This window comes from Arachis ipaensis, chromosome B8 (genome assembly GCF_059453495.1).
Source record: "Arachis ipaensis isolate K30076 ecotype BB chromosome B8, ASM5945349v1, whole genome shotgun sequence".
NCBI classification, from domain to species: Eukaryota; Viridiplantae; Streptophyta; class Magnoliopsida; order Fabales; family Fabaceae; genus Arachis; species Arachis ipaensis.
In genome coordinates, this window is record NC_142443.1 from 41,143,732 (window position 1) to 41,165,445 (window position 21,714).

The window sequence follows — 21,714 nt, forward strand, 5'->3', positions numbered from 1 at the left end:
CCATGGACTTCCTCCTTTGTGTGCCTCGCCATCCTCTCTTCTACTGTGTGTCTATCTGTCTTCATCACGTACTCTTCCTCCTTCACGTTTTGCCTCCTTTTGTCTTCGTCCTTCGTGTCGTGCCTCTCTCTCCCCAGTTTTACTGTCGTTGTCATTTGTCTCGTCTCTGCCTCTGTCTTTATCGGCCTCTCCTTCTTTAGATCTGTCTCATCTAAGTCGTCTCCGCATTCTTCTCCATCGTGTTTCACAGCAGGCCAAACCTTCATCGCCTCCTTCTCAGCATTTCAATCTCTTTGATTTCTGTTTTATCTTTTTTTTTCCTTTTTAGAAAAAAATTGATTAATTGATTATTGATTTTAGTTTTTTTCTTAAAAATTAATTGTTGAATTGATAATTGAATTAAAATCATTGATAATAGTATTTTAGGATGAGATTGAAAATCAGTGATGGTAATGGTGGAAAGGAATGAGAGTGGTAATGAACTGGTGATTATGGTGGTGAAGTAGTGATTACAATTTGAAAAGTAAAATTGATATTTTGTTTATACTATTGTGTCTTGTGTAACATTACCAAACATAATAAAAAAAAGTTTGTGTATCTTTGTGTCTGTGTATAATTATGTATTGAGAAAGTATTGGGAGCCAATCTAATTAGTGTACAATAGAAATATTTTTGTAATTAAAATCAAATAATAATTAAATTAATTAATTATTATTTATTTCCAATTTGAAATACAACCCAAATAAGGATTTGACAGTGAACAACACAAAACTGCATCCCTCTCCCCCGTTTGAACTAAATTGCTTCTTGCCCAGTCTCATCTTCTCTCAACGGTGCCACGCCACCACCCACAACAGCCGCTGTCGTCCATAGCTTCGAGGGACGCCACCGCGCGCACCGCGGACGACCGAGCAGCACCGTCGTGAAGGTTGCGTCGTTCGCATAACCCTGAACGTGCCAGTCGAAAAAGGAGAATGGATCCTCTCAATTGTTAAAAAAAATTGAGAGTGTAAAGTGTGATCTCTAACCCTTCATTGTTTTCTCTCTCATATTTATTTTTGATCCCACTTATAAAATTCATGGTGGGAGATCACACTTTACTCCCTCAATTGTTAAAAAAAATTGAGAGGATCCAGTCCCGTCGGAAAAGCCCCTCCCCCCAGCCGGCGACGTTTCACCCTCCGACGTCTTCATTCGTGTCACATAGGGGACATACTAGTGTGACGTTTTCATACATCCACCCTCCGCTGCCCAACCTCTTTGCGAACGTCCGATTGCGCCACACCAACTCTGGACAGCCTCTTTCACGCTGCCCACCCACCGCCGGCCGTGCAGCCTCCCCCGCAGCCAGTTTGATCATGGTTGCTTCTTTTGTTCATTCATTTCCTTCTTCTACTTCAATGGCCAGTTTAGGATGGTCATTTTAGTAGGTATGCGGATGATTATTTTAATTTCTATGTGGATGATTATTTTTATTGGATTGGGTTTAATTATATATAATTAAAATATGTTGAATGTTCAATTTATTAGGTATGAGGATGATTATTTTTATCCTTAAGTGGATGGTTATTTTTACTAAGAATGAAGTGGGATGATTATTGATGAAGGTGGGGGTGGCAGCCGGTTGAGAAAGAAGATGGTATTGAAGTGAAATGCTTTAGTAAATTAGGATTTGCGATGGTTATTTTTTTGAAATAACTAACTGGATTTTTTAAAAATTTGAAATTTGATGTGAAATAACTAAATGAGAATAGTTTTCATTATTTATTCTAATTGGACTAAATAACTAGCCCATTGTACACATTGTCAAAATTTCTCATTGTCTCCCTAGCAGAATTCCTATGTATTTGTGTATTAAGTCTAAAAGACACTAACCAAACACTACCTATAAAACTAGTGTACAACACATGTTAGGTAGATGAATGTATTATTAGAAAGCGTTATTTAGTAAATGTTATTCATTTTGTTTGCTGTGAGATTAAGTTATTAATTACATAAGTAAATATCATTATTTAAGTTAATTTATTAATTAGATGTTTAATAATTTATTTATTAATTAACTATTTAATTATTAATTATTTAAGTCAATCTTTTTATTTAAATTATTTATTATCTACATGTTTACTAATTTAGTTATTAATTAATTAAATAAATATTTTTACTTAAGTTAATTTATTAAGTAAATATTTCTATTTATTTGTTAAATTTATTTTTACTTATTTATTAATTTAGTTATTAATTAACTATATATCTATTAATTTAGTTATTAATTATTTAATACAATTCTTTATTTAAATTAATTTGGTAAATGTTCTTATTTAAGTTAATTTATTAAGTAAATGTTTCAACTTATTCATTAAATTTGTTTCTAATTATCAGCTAAATTAATTTGTCTCATGAATGTTTATTGATTTTGATAGCTTTATAGATTTCTTATTCAGTTTTTTATTTTTTATTAGAGGCCTCACCTTCTCCCTAAACGAGTGAATCACATACTTGTCCTATTGGACACCATTAACCTCCTATTTGAGGGAGGCTGGCTTCAGCGACACGGTGACTTTCAAGGACTTCGTATTTGACAACTCCCTGATCACGGCATTCGTGGAACATTGGCGTCCTGAGACGCATACTTTCCATCTGTCATAGGGTGTATAACACCCTAACTTTTAGCACCTCATTATCGTACTAAAAGTCCAAGCGTTACCAAACTCCGTTCCTTTAATTTAATACTATATTTATTTAATATTGAGCCTTCACGAATACAAATCGGATTTTAATTACAAAAAAGGAAAGTCTTTACTTTAAACCACATAATCACATACTTATATCCACATAATTATAAATACATAGACTTAATCAAAACTCCTAAAAAATACAAGTCCTACCTCTCTAAAAACCAAAACAATAGTCATCGAGGGAAAAATATAATAAACTAAACCAAATTCATAAAATACAATCACACATAATAAGCTGGTAGTTCAATCGCGGCTTCACGTTAAAGCTTCCTGAACCTGTCACTGAAAAAGAAATCTGTAGGGGAGTGAGAACATCGTCCTCGCAGGTTCTCAGTAGGGGCAAAAATACTATCAAAGAAAAGAGATACTTGAAAAAAAGAATTAGTTTCATTAAAAAGATAGTTTATCCTTGAAATAACCCTTAAAAAAATGCTTTACAGAAAGTATTAGTTTGAAAAGCCGTAAGGAAACTTCTTTAGTTTACAAAATAGTACGGTGAATAGTTTAAAATTTAAAAGGACCACAAGCGTTTCTAAAGGACTTTCTACCCAATAACTTACCCCGAAACCGGGTATAACTACAACATACATTCTCAAGCTTTTGTCCAATACTCCACTCAGCCAATCTCTTTCCATTACCACAGTCTATCAGCATATAATTCAACAATTCATTATTAAAAACTCAGTTTTCAGCAACATTCCATCATTAACATCAAGTACAACCCTCAGCATCACCACCTCCAGCATAAGGGATCTCTCGGTTGTACAAACACAAGCAATGCAGACAAGTAATACACAAGTAAATTCAAGTAAGGCAAATAGCACATAATTACATAGAATGACATATACAATTAGGCAAACCAATACAAATAAGCAATCCTAAACAAGTCCAACATATGCAAATGATGTATGCCTATCATATGGTTGATGATATCATCTTTCAGTTATATAGCCAACCCGACACGTCCTGCTAGCTAACCATGGACTGAAACACCCATTGTGGAGCAAGTGGGTTTGAGCTACAATTCCCTTGCTACTACCCGCTCAACCCAGAGCCAGTGGAATAATCGCTACTGCGGCTACTACCTAGGCGGGTGTTTAAAAGCTCAACCTGGAGCAAGTGGAATAACCACTACTACTGCTACTATCCAGGCGTCACAATCACTAACCTAGAACAAGTGGGACGAACCACCATCCTTGCTACTGCCCAGAGTCTCAAACATACATTCATTCAGTTTAAATCAAGCATCATCGTTATCAAATCTCAAACATTAATCTGGAACAAGCGGGACGAACCACAATCCTTGCTACTACCTAGGTATCACAAACATACATTCATTCAAAACTCCATAATCAAATTCATTTTTCATAATTTTTCTTCCCTATCTCATACCTGGAGCAAGTGGACATCGCCACTGCCTACTACCCGGGCAGGTGTATCACAATCAAAATCATAATCATAATCAACCTCATCATTAATCTCATCATCGATCTCATTCTCAATCTCGTATTCAATATCATCCTCAATCTCATATTCAATAGTATTTAAACTCGCTCATCATCATCCTTCATCATCATATTTAATTACCATTCATCATCACAATCACTCTCAATCTCAAGCATAATCTTCAGACTCACACTCCTAATCCCAGACCCTTGAATTTATATTCAAATTGTTGTTTTAAAGTCTTTGACTAGTTAATAAAATCTCTTTTTCGGTATTATTAAAATCAAATAAGTTAAAATCATAAATCAGCTTAAGCATAAAAATTCGATTCTCTTTCAAATCCTTTAAAACATTTAAAACTTGTCTCTCTTGGCAAATAATTCAAATCAAACTCGATTTTGAAATCATAACCGAATCAACTCCAAATTCTTAGAAAAATTTCGGCAACATCTCCCCTAAAAACCAGAGTTTGCCACCCATCACGGGTCCCCTCTTTTCAATCCTCAACAAAACCAAAACCAGCCTTTCAATTTAACAATTCCAAATCTGTTATTTAAAACCATTTATTATCAATTTCTATCTAAAATCCAAAATCGGTGCATTCAATCAATTTTTACGATAAATTCAAGAATCAATCAATTCAATAACAAATACAACATATCAATCTCATCAGAAAATCATTTATATCACAAGCATTTATCCATTTGCATTAATCTACTAAACTTATCAGGTATTCAAACTCCAAAATATTTTCTTGTTAACACAAACCCCTACCTCAAAGTCGAACCCCTTAAAGGTTAACGCGTCAAGAGTCATCTTTCTATTCTTAACTCGCGGCAGCAACCTCATTGATTCCCAAGCAATATCAACAGCGACAATCAAAGTTCACAACAACGACGACTTATCATGAGAAACGAATCAAGACAACATCGCAGCAACTTTTGTTTTAATTATACAATTTCCGAAACTCAACCCTGGGATATTAACATCGCGAAATTCTTAATAATTTATAACAGAATACTAATGCCGAGGGTTCGAAATAAAATATACTTACGGTAACAGCAGAACAGAGCAGTCGCAATCCCAAACTGACCTGGCAACAGCTCCGATAGTAGCCATAAGCTCCGGTAGCTCAACTGTAACGACCACGCAACGTCAAAAATCTTCCAGAATCCAAAAGAACAGAAACTAAACTTAAAACCCTTACCGGCAGTGTTTCTCGGTAGCGGCAGCGGCGTTTTCTAGCGGCAGAGGCTCGGCCACCCACCTCCAGCAGCAGCGACGGAGCACGCAACGGCGGCTGGGCATGGCGGCGACTCCAAATGCGACGGTGATAGCGATGGCTCGCCTACTCTCACGCACGTCAATCTCCCATTCGTCTCTCTCTCACTCTTCGCGAACTCTCTCTCTCTTCGGCTTTACTGGCGACGACGACGACCTCAGTAGTGACGGCGACGACAGGATACGACGACAGTGGCGGCTTCTACTCCTCTACGCGCGCCCTGCTTCTCCCTTCCATGGCTCTGGTTCGCGCTCCTCCTTCAACGGCAACACACGATATCGGCGACTGGTGGTGAGTTGGACGCGGCTGGGCGGTGATTCGACGGAGCATGAATGGCGAACCCACGGCCGGCGGTGGTGGCGTAACTCCTTCCTCTTCTCTTTTTTCCTCACCGATCTCCCTTCCCCTCTGCTCTCCCCGTTCCCTCTTTTCCATTTCTTTCTTTGTTTCTTTTACTAGGAGTGGGTTTCGAAGGGGGTGAGGGATTTTGTGTGTGAGGGATTTGTGGGTGGTGGCTGGGAAGGATAGTTAGGGTTAGAGTTGTGTTAAAATTAGGGTTTGTATAGAGTAAAAATATTAATAAAATAACTGGGTAGAGTAATCATTCAAATTAAAATAACTGGGTAGAGTAATAAAATAATTAGTTTGGCAACTTTTTCACCATCCCAACAAGCTATGGGTTCAACTGTTGACGGAGAAATACCATTCTTCTAAGGATGATTGTTTTAGTCGGTCTCGAGGAAGTGGATCTTATGTTTGGAAGAGTATATGTCGAGCTTGGGATATCCTAAAGGAAGGTTTTAGTTGGTGCATTGGGGATTTGGAATAGAACTTTTGGTTTTCTAAATGGAGAAGAGAGGGGCGACTGTGTCAGGAGATGGATTATGTTCACATTTCTAATTCGGATCTCAGGATCTTGGACCTTTGGTCATCTGGACAGTGGAACCTTGAGAATATCTATTCTCCTCTGAATCAGTCTCTGTAGAGCAACATTAATTCTTACAACCCAGATGTTCAAGCTGGTTCAGAGGTCGGTTGGTGTTGGACTGGTGCGGCCTCAAAGGTTTATGATGCTCATAGTGGTTATTTATGGCTCAGTAAGAAGATGTTTAGTTGGGAGGATAGGGGTAATTGGCTTTGGCTTTGGCGTCAACATGTTCCGGAAAAGCACAAATTTTTGGCCTGGCTATGTCTTCGGGAGGCTCTTCCTACTGCTGCATTTCGTTTTAGAAGGGGCATTTCGCACACGGATAGCTGTCCACGATGTTTCTCAAATCAGGAGTCGGTTTTACATTGTATTCGGGATTGTCCAAAAGCCCAACTTGTTTGGCACGCTTTAGGGATCTCCGATCAACCAGTGGATTTGATGAGTTGGTTCTTACATAATAGCAAACAGCGCCCCTTTAGATTCTTTTCTGGTCTCTGGTGGATTTGGTGTTCGAGAAACAACGAGATCTTTCATCCTCACGAGCATTGGACCACAGATAAGGTGATTGGTATGGCTTTGTCCTTAGAAAAGGAGCTCCGAAATATTTTTGAGTTGCAACGACTATCTATCCCCTCAACCATTAGTGGCTCTTGGATTCCCCCCTCAGTGGGTACCTTTAAGATTAATTGTGATGCTAGCTATCCTGGCAGTGGTGCTCGAGTTGGTTTTGCTTGTGTTAGCAGAGATTGGAAGGGAAGGTGGCAACGAGGCTGTCTGGGAACAATTGAGAGTCGTAGCATTTTGCAAGGAGAGTTGTTTGCTATTTGGAGAGGCTTTCTTTTAGCATGGGACTCGGGACAAAGAGACATTATATGTGAGACAGACTGTGTGAAGGCTTTTACTATTGTCAATAATTTACAAGATTGCTCTGGGTTTACTGATCCTTTGGTGTTAAAAATCCGAGATATCATGTCTTGGAAATGGCGTGCTGATCTTCGGTTGATCTTGAGAGATGCAAATACAGTAGCAGACATCATGGCAAAGACTGCAATGAGGACTATTTCTCCCCAAGTGGAGCTTCCATTGCCTTGGAAGGAGTTTGAGAGTAGTATTCAGCGGGACTGCCTTTCTTAAGCAGTTTCTTGTTTTTTTTTCTTTCTTAGTTTTTGTTTATTTTTCTTTTAAGTCACCAAAAAAAAATCATTCAAATTAAAAATTAAATATAAAATAATTAATTTTGAAATACCATTTTATCATCTACTTGCAAATTATTTTCAAGTATACTCTAATTCAATAATTTGAGATAACATGATTAATTCTCTTTATTCATAAAAATAAAAGCATTAAACTTCAAATCTCAATTATTTAAATCAGATCATATAAAATCTTTATTAATTTATAACTACTAACTATAATTTTAAATATAGAAAATAACTCAAATTATAAAATTATAATAAGAATCTTAATTCATTTCAAATTCAATTAATTAAAACTTGCTTTAATTATTTTTAATAAAATACTTTCTAAAATTAAAACTGTAGATAAAAATATGATTTGAAATTAGTTCATAATAAGACTTTTCAAAAATTTTGGGTCTTACAAGATGAGTGCACCATCACCCTCTAGGATGTTACGTACTACCTCGGGTTACGCATGTATGGAGAGTCAGTTGGTGGGTGCTTCCGTGATTTCCCCTTATGATACGTGACTAAGACCTGTGAGTTGGTGGAGCGACTATATGGTGCCAGGCCTCCTGCAGTTCAACATCAGGGTGCACAAAGGAAAAAGGTCTTTCTCCCTTAATAAATAGCTACAACAAATATTGCAGGATGCATTCTTCTGCTAGCCTCTTGGATATACCAGTGATTTCTCCATCAGTGTCTACCCGAGCGACGGGTTTATACTTATCCCATGGCTGCGAGGTAACTATTATTTATAGTTTTTTTCATCTTCGTTTATGTAATTTGATATGATATGCAATAACTCGAGTCTTTGTTACTTACGAATGTCCACAGGTTGATAGGTATGGTGCAATAGAGCAGGGACCAACACGAGTAGAAAGTCCTATGCTAGCATCAGGAGTTGGATCCGTTACGGTTGGATGAGGTAAGTGAGCTTATTTTCTTCAGTTACCAATATATGAATTACTATCCTGTGTTAACACCTATTATTGATGATTATCTTACATATTACGTTGCAGTTCTTGTGGACGCTGTATGACGACCTTGCACTGCAAGATCTCTGCCCGCTGTGGCTGAAGGATAAGGCAGAGCAGGGACATGGATGTCTATTGTTCCCCTCGTCTGCTTCAACATAGTTGAGTTTCACCACGTAGACCGGGTTAAATATCCAGTTTAGAGGTGAGCAGCTAGTGCCAGGGGCCCTAGTTAACGTCGACAGGTTCCTGACCACCACAGGACGGGGGCGAGGACATGTGGTGGCCTACCAGGCTGTGGGAGTGGTATAATTATTTTAGGGCTTGGTTTGAGGAGGGCATCTGATCTCCATTTAGTCATTCACAGATTTTCGGCATACACAGGAGTATTAGGATTGGTACCGGCAGGCCTACCGCGTTAAACACCTGTCCGGACAGCAAGTGCTTGATGACCCCAGGTTGTTGGACTTACCAGGTGACGTCTAGCCTACTACCAGCCAGCCGAGGGACTTCCTTCACCTTCCCCAGAAAGTCTGATCGTTGTTGGCATGCTAGGGAGGTTCGGGAGGACACCCGAAGGCCTACTAGGAGAGAGATGGGTGCCAGAGAGCGCGGAGGGGGCATAGAGGGACATGGTCAAGCCTCATAGGGAGCACTTGGATGTGGAGTCTGAGGAGGAGGCTGAGTATCACCGACAGGAAGAGCACGATGATATCCCAAACAACCAGGATGACTCATCGCCTCCTCCGTCACCACTGCCCCCTCCTCCTCACCACCACCTCCACCATCAGGGTCAGGTGCACATGATGCTCAAGACGATTGGGATACTACCCCCTGGATGGCATGACGTCAGGGCATCTAGCAGTCGTCACGAGGCATCAATGGTGGAGGAGATCTAGTTTGAGGAGGCATTCCAGATTCATACCGCCAACTATCCCACGATGTAGCACATCGTGGATCAGTTCCGCACAGGAAAGGAGCAGAGCATAGGGCATGGACATTAGCCTTCATCTACTCCTATGTCTACTACAATTTGGTTGCCGTACACATCACTATGGTCTGGCACTTCATACAGCACATATGTCGACCCGGTGCCCAGTATGCAACACCGCCATCGGTGGACTATAGTTTCTTAGCACCCGCAGCCTCCTCTAGACCCACGTCCTTGTAGGCCTCACCTACAATAATAGGCACAACCTCTTCCTTGTGGCACCAGACAGCGCCTGCATTATCCAGGGGATCACCACCGATGTGTTATCAATGTTGTATTTTGTTATCTCATAGTTTATTAGTGTTGTATTTATGTTTGTATGCATGTGTTATGTAAACAGTGCTGTCTCTGGTCTTTAGTTCGTGACATACTATGTTTGTTATTTGTATGCATGTTTATGTAATTGTCTTACCTTCTTGGAATTTCGGTTTTATAATTCAAGTTCAATGCAAACGACGTAAACAAAGAAAGCAGCATTCACCTATATAAATTGACCGAACTAATGACAGATGTCTTACATCCAAGTATAATATAAACAATGTAAACAAAGAAAACAGCATCCATGCACAAAAGTGACCATACTAAAGATACATCACGTTACATTCATGTACAATTAAGGGAACTACATAAACAACAATAGAAAATAAAGACGAACAAAGATACGACACTAAGCTAAGCCTCGTTTGTAGGTTAGTTTGGACAGTCTTTTTGGGTATGCCCGGTTTGCCTACATAGAACACATCTCTTCTCTTGGCACTCTCCCTCATCTATCTAATTACAGAACCTGGTGGATACAGGTCTGTCAGTAGACTTAATGCGCATGGCTAGATTAGGACACAGTCGTGTCCTATACCACTCCAGCCAAAACTTCTCGTCTAGTATCGGTGGAAATTTCATCTTATACACCTTGAACACAGCGTCCTGCCTGTACACCGAGTGCACATAAGGACCCCATTTGACACTTGCAGGGGCACAGGTAAAGCGCATGACGACATGGAAAATGGAGTGACTGGAAAAGGCCACAGTCACACGTGCCTGCCGTCAATCGAACACAGAACAAACCTTGCGACCAACCCTCGAAAGGCTCTAACTCCTCAACCACAAATATTGAAGCCCGTCTGTCGCAGTGAGTAACGCGCATCTTCAAGATCCCCTATTTGTTCTTCTCAATAGCAGCTATCAGCCATTGGGAAATTTGATTCCCCGCCCCCAGTTGTGATTGTGCCTCCCTTCCCTTCCTGATGAACAACAGCTGCAGCCTCTTGTAGGTGCAATGCACAATGGCTGAAATTGGTAAATAACGTGTACCCTTAAGTACTGCATTCATGTACTCGGAGAGGTTCGTTGTCATGTGCCCAAATTGGTGACCACCGTTGCAGTATTGTAGCCAGATCTCTTTGTTGAACCTACTAGTCTAGTCCGCCATCTCTCGCGACAAACCTCTCAAGGCATCCATGTACCACTCGTACACAGCCTTTCTTGGACTATAAGCAGTATTTATCTATCACTTTCCCTTGGCAGACTTGAAACGCGACATGAAGTTCACTACCATGAGCCTGACACAATAAGCATGAAACACTTTAGAAGGTTGCTAACCACTACGCTCGGCTCTCAGTGCAGCCTTGACAGCCTGGGATCTATAAGAAATAATAAACAGGCCATCCTGTGGGGTCACATGTCGTCTTAGATTGGTGAGGAAGAAAGACCAAGACCCTGTGGTCTCAGACTCAACAATTATAAAGGCTACAGGAAGGATATTACTATTACCATTTTGTGCCACTACAATAAGCAAAACACCACTATATTTGCCATATAGATGGGTGCCATCGACAGAGACGAATGGCTTGCAATACTTGAAAGCCTCCACACAGGTAGGGAAGGCCCAGAATACTTTATCAAACATGCTACAGTCAAGCACCATAAGGTGCTCATCATAGTACGGTACAACCCTGAACTCACATATTGTTCCGGGATAACAACTCTGTAATGCTTGCAATAATCTCGACACGTTATTGTTTGACTCTTTTCAATCACCATATATCTATGCAATAGCTTTTTGCTTCACCATCCAGACTTTTCTGTATGAGAATTTGAAGTGATAGCTTTGCCTAACTGCACCTTGTAGAACAGGGATGCTGACGAATTGGCTGGATTGTATCAACGGCAAGATGACACTGCAGATGATACTGTTGTCCAACTCTCGGTGGTCTTGGGACATGGTAAGTGTTAAACACGTGTGCGCTCCTCCAACCCTACACACCTCCCAAACAAAATTACACATACATGGTTGGCATTTAATCCAAATTTAATAATCATAAATAAGAAAATACACCACGCATAAACTTGAACTCACCAATAACTGAGATTCTGATGGAAGGCAATACGGAGACTCCAAGGATAGCCTGCTGCATATTGTCGGCAATGCACATGGTACTTTAATCGATTTGACTCCACAACTCGGCACTCTGCACTTTTGTGAATGCTGTAATTCTTGACACCCTGCATTACTGCATCTCTACTTTTGAACATGTGGCCAACCCGAAACTCCACACCACTGCCTAAGTTGTAATCATCTTCACCTGTATCGAAAAATAGAGTTTACTCGTGCATCGCGTCCAGATCCAATGTATGATAGTGATTGGATACATCTGATAAGACTGGAATCGGGTGCGGGGTGGGCAGAAGATACCGAAATGGTGGCTTCACCGGTGTCTCTGTACAAACTCCTCCTCATCATCATCTTCAGAAGAACCATTGTCATTACTATCCACAACATACTCCTTGTCGGAGTCCTCATCTTCAACATCTATATCTTCCACCGAACTAGCAACGTGTAGCGGTGGTGGTGCGAGAGGGGGGTTGTCTTGCACAAATCCTACTGTACAGATTCACTGCCACCGGCATCACCTACCTCCACAAAAAGCTCCATCACTTATTTCGCCATGGATCCAAAACAGACGAAACTGAAAAACTCCATTTTCCATCGGTGCTAGCAACCGATACCTTACCCTTTCATTCTCTTTTCTCTTGCTATCACCAATGCTACCCAATATCAGACTCTTCATTTCTGACAAAGAACTTACTCGCTGGGTATGCAACAGAATGGGATTGTCGCTCTAGAAAATCACACCAGTATCATTGTTTCTCATATGGCAATTGGGATGCACACTTACAACCACATATCCACTACTACGAAATATTTGTGGAGAATACAAAGGGTTACACATTCTTTTATAGCTGCTAAAAATTTGTCATAACATATCTCATTTACACTGGCATATATCTCTTTTTATCTCGTTTATAGTGTAAACGAAATAATATTGTACGTATCTCATTTATACTGTAAACAAAATTTACACGGCTACCCTCTTGCACCTTATCTCGTAGTGTAAACGAGATAAGAGATGTGATAGATTTTGGTAAAAATGCTACAAAATATATATTTCGCTAAATAAAATATTTTTTTATTTATTTTAAAAAAAATCCTGGGGGAGTGGGGTAGAGAGCAGGTGATAGGTTTTGAGGGAGAGACACTATGAGCTGGATATCTAAGGATATTAATGGAAAATAATTTTAAAAAATTCTAAAAAAATAAATATAAAACAATACCAATACTATTTAACTTAATAGATAAAAGCACATAATTCATTTATTTTAAAATACAATATGAAGTTAAAATATAAGATTTTTTCTATAATTAATTGAAAAAATACATTATTTCCCAAAATAAAAACAATTAGACATTATTTATTGCAGTTTGCCTAGACATTAGGCAAACTGCAATAAACTCAAACAATTTTCCTAGTGATGCGGTGAATTGCACCTCACCCAGACTCTATAAATACGAGTGTGCGGTGAAAATTCACTCGTACCAAATCTTATCTCTTACTTTTTTTTACCTTTTTCACTTATTTCTCTTACTTTTTTAATTTTAAAATGTTTTGGACACCGTTATTAGCAATTCATTCAAATGGAAAAATTTTATTAGATTATAATATATCTGTTATGTTAAATTTTGCTCAATCGATATTTATTGACATGCCATTGGATGTGAGATGTCTAGTGACGCTGAGTAATTTTGTTTTGCATACTACCGATCAGTAACACAAAAAGTGGGTGGAAAAAATTTATTGTAGATATCCAATGAAAGTAAATGACACTTTTTATTACAAAAGATATTATTTTAATAAGTATGAATTAATTTGTAATTTTTTTGTGTTGGACTGTTTGATAGCATTATTCTGTCTTATTTAACATAGGTATTGGTTACTGATGAACGGATTTTTGCTAGTAAAGAATTCACAATAAATTCTCGTTGCAAGTATAGTTTCTAAACTAACAAAGAATCATTTCGTACAAAAACTTGTTTGTCACTAAAGCAAATCCAATAAAAATAAAAATAAATCGAAGTATTTAAACCTCGGGTCGTCTCTCAAGGAATTGCAGGGAGGTGTGTTACTTATAATTGGTTAGGAGTTTTCTGAGAAATTTTAGAGTTGGAGAATAGAAAAATAAATAATTATAAATTAAAGCAATGAAAATTAACAAGAGGTTTTATGTAATTAAAATAAAAGCCTTGACCGGGAGAAGATTAATTGGAAGTTCTATCCTTGTTGGATTTTTCCAAGTGTAATAGTAAAAGGTTGTTGTTCTACTTAGTCATCCCTTACTGAATAAAGGAAAGTCAAGTAACTAACTAACCAACTATATCTCAAGTCCTAATCCTCTCCCAAGGAAGGATTAGAGTCAGAGACTAAAGAGCCAGCTAACAACTTCCAATTAAAATTAACACTTGAGTATTCCAACTCAAGGGTCTCCTTTTAATCAACTCCCAAGTCAAGTTGGGAGTTTACTCTATTGACATGAATATAAATTTCATAGAATTATAAGAAGAAGACATGATAAATTAAATAAAATAGGAACAGAAAATTAATTAATAATAAAAATAGTACTTTGCATTAATAAATCCCAAATTCATAAACATACTTATCCAAACAGGGTTAATGGGCAATAAAAGAGTAAAGGAATAAGAAAACAAACTAGAATAATGAATTTTCACGGAGGTACTGACTCTTCTCAATATCCAAAGCCAAAAGCAATAAACTCTAAAACTATGAATGTAAAGAAACCCTAGAGGAATGCATAATGTGAATGTGTGTTCAGTCTCTGTTGTCCCCTGGCTCTAATATGTGTTTCTGGGCCGAAAACTGGGTCCAAACTCAGCCCAAAATTGCCCCCAGCATTTTCTACGATTTCTGCGGATCGCGCATGGAACGCGTATGCGTCAGTCCCGCATACGCGTTGCTTGTCAACTTCGCGTGTCATGCGTACACGTCAGGCACGCGCACGCGCCACCGTGCAAACTCCAATCCACGCGTACGCGTCAGGTACGAGCACGCGTCACTGTAAATTTCTCCAAATCGCGCGCACGCATGAGCCATGCGTGCGCGTCGCTTCTCGCTGGTTGTCTCCTTTGTTTTTTGTGTTCCTTCCATTTTTGCAAGCTTCCTTTCCATCCTCTAAGCCATTCCTATCTTGTAAAGCCTGAAAATACTAAACACACAGATCACGGCATCAAATGGTATGAAAGGACATTAAAAATACACAATTTAAAGGCTTAGGAAGCAAGTTTTCAATCATAGAACATAATTAGGAAGGAATTGTAAAATCATGCAAATCATATGAATAAGTGAGTAGAGAGTTGATAAAAACCACTCAAATTAGCACAAGATAAACCATAAAATAGTAGTTTATCAAGCTCCCCACACTTAAATATTAGCATGTCCTCATGCTAAGCTCAAGGATACAAAGGGAATGAATAGGAAAAAGTAAGACTCATGAAATGCAACCTATATATGAATGCAACTATATGCTGAGATGATTCCGTCTACTTGGTTAAAAGTAAATAAGTTCTCCAAGACAAACATAATTCAGATTCTACTATTTCAAATCATTCAGTAAAGACAAGTAAACTTGTGAGAAGACAGTTCATGAAAGCAGGGAACATAAAATCAAGCACTGAACCCTCACTGGTAGTGTATATCACTCTAACTCTCAAGTGTCTGGGGTTAATCGTTCTACTCTTCTCTAGTCATGCTTTCTAACCTTTGTTCTTTATCTAACTAATCAACAAATATTTAGTATACCAATGCAAACATCATGAGGTCTTTTCAAGGTTGTAATGGGGCTAAGGTAAAGGTGAGGATATATGTATGGCCAAGTGAGCTATAATATGAATCTTTGACTAACCTAAGCTCTCACCTAACATACACACACTCTATGTAATTCTAAATTCATGCTTAGCTACCCAAAATTCTCACTTTTGTATAATTCACATACTCATGTACCAAATTTTTCTTTAACTTTATCACATATGCATTGATCTTTTATTAAACTTAACAATTGGGGTAATTTTGTCCCCTTATTCACTTATTTACTTAATTAATCAAATATTTTTGGTTTTTCTCTCTCTTTTTTTTCGAAAGCAAATATAACATATCAATGCACATGAGTTTTTAATTTTTCTAGTCTCACATGAGTAGGTACCCAAATTCCCAATATTTTGTCAATGCAACATTGTATACTTTCATCAACCCAAGTTCCCACAGTTTTTCCACACTTAATTAATACACAATCTAACTTAAGCTAACCAAAGATTCATTTGGGATAATTAATTATTTTTTCGCTTAAGGCTAGTGATTGGTAAAATATAGAATAAATGGGGATTAAAAGGCTCAAGGTGGCTAATAAAGGTGATTGAAAAGGTAGGCTATTTGGGATAAGTGAGCTACAACAAATGATGGCCTCAGTCATATGCAAGCATGTAAATACACTAAACAATGGACATATAGAATGGAACAAAGCATAGATTGCAATCATAGAGAAGAAAACACACAAGAAAGAAAAAAATATTATGGTTAAATAGTGTAACCATGCAATTAAGCTCAAGTTTCACAGGTTGTGTGTTCTTTGCTATAATTTATGTTCCAAATTATAATCCTCAGACAAGTTTAACAGAAATTTTCAATTTAAATTAGTGAAATATCATAAAACAGGGTATTGAAAGGAAACTCATTACTTTAACCAAGCAAAACATACATGCAAACAATGACTACCATGCAATCTATCCTATCTAACAAAGAAAAACTAAATATGTTGGTGTTAAGAGAGAGAAGTTACCTCCGGAAGTCAAGGACTGACCTCCCCACACTTAAGGCTTGGCACGGTCCTCCGTGCCATCAGTAAGGAGCAAGGGAGGGCTTGAAGCGTCGCCTCCAGTGTCTGGTTTGCCTTGGCTACCTATGCTATTGGATGAAGGGGGAGTCTAGGGTGTCCATTGGTTCTGGAGGTGGGTGTGTACCAAGTATGAGTTCCTTCAGGTAGTCGTATCGGCGCTTGTTACAGCGCTCCATTTGCTCCATTCACCGGTCTTGTCGGTCAAGCCTCTCAAGGATCTGAAGGAGCATCTGATGGGTAGATGGTGCTTGGGGTGTAGAAGATGGTGGAGTGGAGGAGGGAGGAGGATCGAAAGATGGATCTGCAGGCCGGCTTGTAGAGGGAACTGACGGCCTGATGTACTTTCCATTCAGGACATACTGGTCAGCTCTAGGGATCATGACCTTCGTGTCGCCTGCCTGAGAGGACACACCTGCTGCAGAGACTAAATCTGAAACCAAGGTGGGGAAAGGCAGGTTACCCGCTATCTGTACGTGTCCCATGGCAGCCTGGATGTGTCGAGGCAGGTTGAGGGGTTGCTCTGTCAGGATGCACCAGATGAGGACAGCCATGTCTGCTGTGAAGGTCGACTCGTGAGTGCTCAGAAAGACATAGTGGGACATGATTTGTACCCACACGCGAGCCTCCAGGGTGAGTGACTGGGCTGAGATACTCTTAGGTCGAGTCCTATGCTGTCCGTAGATCCACTTGCTGCCAGGTTGTGCTATGACACCAAGGATGCTATTCCAGTCGAACTGGTATGTCTGGCGCTTGAAAGAGGCCTCTTGATAGGCGTCCCATCCCTCTGGACTAGGTGAAAGGTCCAATGCTCTCTGTATGGCACTCTTGGAGACAGGGACCTGCTGCTGACGGACGAAGACAGTCTACAGAGTAGGCGAGTAGAAGTTTGAGTAGAACTCAACAACCCATGATAAGTTGGCCTCTTATGGCTATCTCCTATAAAATCTCCACTGTCTTCTCTCTATGTGGGGCTCCACAAAATCAACAACGTGTGTTGGGACAATGAGTAGATGCTCATTGTTGTAGTTTCTCTCAGCAAGGATGGAGAAAATTTGTCCGCAATAACGGTTAGTGAACTGCGTGGAGTCTTGGGCGGGAAAGGCTTTCTCGGATTCATCAACCTTAATGATCCTCTTTATCCGCTTTGTTGGTGGCTTTACACTGGTAGATGGAAGTGCTTTTGCCAGTGTTCTCTTAGTTTCTTTCCTTGCTAGTGTCTTGTTAGTGGCCTTCTCTTTCCCTTTCTTGGTACCTATGTCTAAAGAAGAAAGAAAAAGAAGAGTGTGAAATATAGATAACTAAGACCGGAAGGGAAAAAATTTCAAGTGATAATGAATGCCAAAGGAAAGATGATAGCCCAACTACATGGTAGCTACAACATGTATGTAAGACATCAATAAAGATCAAAAAGGCAATTCATAATAATCAGATGCAAGAGGGTAAAAACATGCAAATAACAGGCATGAGAAGCATAGCTCAAGCATCAGGTAATAAATGTGCCAAATAACAGAGCATTTGTAATGATGACAATTGTGAAAGATAATATCAAACACATGTAGAGTACAAGTGTTGTGAAAAAGAGGCATTCAAGTAAAAGAGTAAAAGAAATTAGGATTCAAAGTACCATAAAAGCTTTTTCACAAACACATGATGTGAAAGGTATAATAAGAATGAAAATAATGTAATCCAAATGTATAAGAGAGCCAAATAAAAATATCAATTGTCAAATCACTCTTCATAATATTCACAAGCTTTATTATAGTAAGGTAAGACCCAAATAAAATTCCAACACTAACAAAAAAATGCAAGAAGGAAGAAAAAAAAAGAAACCATAGATAATGAAAGTAAAAGAAAAAGAAGAGGGAAACATAAATTAAAGTAATAATAAAAGAGTAAAAGGGGAAGAAGAAAAGAACCTTGATGAAGAAGATGAAGAAGGAAGGGAGAAAGTAATAGAAAGTAAGAAAGAATAGGGAAGAAGAAAGAAAGAAGAAAGAAGAAATTATTAGGATTGAAAAGATTAGGATTTGAAGGGTGGAAGGTGTGAAATCAGGCGCTGAGGTGTTTTAGTTGTGCGTCACATGCGACGCGTACGCGTGCATCACGCGTATGTGTGGATCGCATTATTTTCAAGAGATGCGTACGCGTGACATGACTTGTGCAAATGGCGCGGAGGCAGCCTCGCACACACACAACTCTCTGTCCAATACGCACATTTGCCAAAACTTCAAACGACGCGTGCGCATCAGGGACGCGCACACGTGGATGGCCTGAATGGGAAAACAACGCGTACGCATGATATCTTGTGCTCCCAGCATAGTTCCAGCCCCACACCATCACAACTCACTGCCCAAATGCTCATTTACGCCGATTTCATCATCAACGTGTGCGCGTGCTGGACGCGTACGCGTGGAGTGCCAAAATTTCAAATGGCGCGCACGCGTCAGGGATGCGTACGCGTAAGTTTGTGCGCAAGGCACCCTTCCTGCGCCACTCCCGCGCGACTCTCTGTTCAACCCTTATTTGTCACGCACACACATATGAAGCGTACGCGCCAGTGACGCTTGCGCGTCGTGTGCGTTTTTTTATGCAGAATGTAGTATGCAGCTAATTTATGCAGAGATGATGAATGGATACTGAGAGAAACAAAATAAAATAAAGTTAAGAAGAAAACTGAAAGGTCGTACCATGATGGGTTGTCTCCCACCTAGCACTTTTCTTTAACATCCTTAAGTTGGACGGTTCACTAGCTCAGTCCTCTGCTGTTGGTGGATCCTCCAAGAGGAAGATCTCCATCTTCTTGTTTTTCTTCATCTTCTCACCATGATATAGCTTTAAGCGATGTCCATTGAACTTGATGAATTTGGAGCTTGAAGGATGACTCAGGTGAAAGACTCCGTATGGCTCTGCCTTCTCTACTCTGTAGGGACCTTCCCATCTGCATCTCAGCTTGCCTGGCATGAGCCTCAGTCTGGAGTTGTAAAGGAGAACTAACTCCCCAGGTCTGAACTCTCTTCTCTTGATATGCTTGTCATGCACAGCCTTCACCTTCTCCTTATATAGCCTGGAGTTGTCATATGCTTCCAGCCGAAGGGTCTCCAGTTCTGCTAGTTGCATCTTCCTTTCAGCACCAGCCTTCTCAAATCCCATGTTGATCTCTCTTACCGCCCAGAATGCTTTATGTTCTATGTCTACTGGGAGGTGACAGGTTTTTCCATAAACTAGGCGGAAGGGGCTCATCCCTATAGGTGTCTTGTATGCTGTCCGATATGCCCAAAGCGCATCTTGTAGCCTGGTGCTCCAGACCTTCCTATGAGGCTTGACTATCTTCTCCAGGATAAACTTTATCTCTCTGTTAAACACCTCTGCTTTTCCATTAGTCTGGGGATGGTAGGCTGTTGCTACCTTGTGAATAACGCCATGCTTCTTCAGTAGAGTGGTCAATCTCCTGTTGCAAAAATGGGTGCCTTGATCACTCACGATTGCTCGTGGTGATCCAAAGCGACAGATAATATGATTTCTAACAAAAGACACAACAATATTAGCATCATCAGTACAGGCAGAAATTGCTTCCACCCATTTAGAAACATAATCTACAGCTAACAATATATATAAGAAACCGCTAGAGTTTGGAAACGGACCCATGAAGTCAATGTCCCAAACATAAAAAATTTCACAGAATAGCATAATTTGCTGGGGCATCTCATCCCTCTTGGATATATTCCTAAACCTTTGGCATGGGGGACAAGATTTACAGAAGGTAGTAGCATCTTTGAAAAGAGTAGGCCACCAGAATCCACAGTCTAAAATGTTTCTAGCTGTCATTTGAGGATCAAAATGGCCACCACTCTCAAAGGAGTGGCAGGCCTCTAAAATAGACTGGAATTCTGATTGAGGCACACACCTTCTAATTATCTAGTCAGTACCATACCTCCACAAATATGGGTAATCCCATATATAATATTTGGACTCGCTTTTCAGCTTGTCCCTTTGATGTTTAGTAAAATTGGGAGGGAAGGTATGACTAACTAGGTAATTAGCTATAGGCGCATACCAAGGGACTACTTCAGATACTGCATGCAAGCTATCAAATAGAAAAGCATCATTGATAGGAGTGGAGTCACCCTTTATGTGCTCAAGGTGACTCAAGTGGTCTGCCACTAAATTCTGGGAACCACTCCTATCCTTAATTTCTAAATCAAATTCTTGCAGTAGTAGTATCCAATGTATTAGCCTTGGTTTGGACTCTTTTTTAGCTAATAAATACTTTAGAGCTGCATGGTCTGAGTACACTGCCACCTTAGTACCAAGTAAGTAGGCTCGGAATTTATCCAGAGTAAAAACAATAGCTAGAAGCTCTTTTTCAGTGGTAGTGTAATTAGACTGTGCAGCGTCTAAGGTCTTTGAAGCATATGCAATTACAAAAGGATCATTACCTGTGCGCTGGGCCAGCGCCGCTCCTACAGCATGGTTGGAGGCATCACACATAATCTCAAAAGGCTGGCTCCAGTCTGGTCCTCTCACGATTGGAGCTTGAGTCAAGGCGATCTTCAGCTTATCAAACGCTTCTATACAATTTTCACTCAGCTCAAATTCAACATCCTTCTACAGCAGTCTGGATAAAGGTAGTGCTACCTTACTGAAGTCCTTGATGAATGATAAACCCATATTTCATGAATTCTTTTGTGCTTAATTAGAGTGATTTATTCAACTCTTCACCTACTTATTCACATTAATTGCATGGTTTTACTTTCTCTTCCTTATTATGTCATATTGTGAAAAACATGTTTCCTAAGCTTTAAAATCAATTAATTTAATTACCTTTATTTCCATTCAATGCCGTGATTAGTGTGTTGAGTAGATTCAGATTTTCTAAGGCAGAATGACTTAAAGGATGAAAAAGGAAACATACTAAAATGGAAGGAGGAAGCAAAACGGAGC

General features: G+C 39.5%; 1 long non-coding RNA gene across 2 annotated transcripts; it reads right to left on the bottom strand.

Annotated features, from left to right (window-relative positions):
- Window positions 1-2,759: 2,759 nt before the first annotated feature.
- On the bottom strand, window positions 2,760-5,980 carry LOC107611895 (uncharacterized). 2 transcript variants are annotated; one of them, XR_001613506.3, is made up of 4 exons: window positions 5,389-5,980; window positions 5,236-5,317; window positions 4,956-5,155; window positions 2,760-3,030 (listed from the first exon to the last, which is right to left on the bottom strand). It is a non-coding gene; the product is annotated as an uncharacterized LOC107611895 (long non-coding RNA). The 2 variants fall into 2 exon arrangements; XR_002352381.2 differs by lacking the exon at window positions 4,956-5,155 and having other exon boundaries at window positions 5,389-5,893.
- Window positions 5,981-21,714: the final 15,734 nt, after the last annotated feature.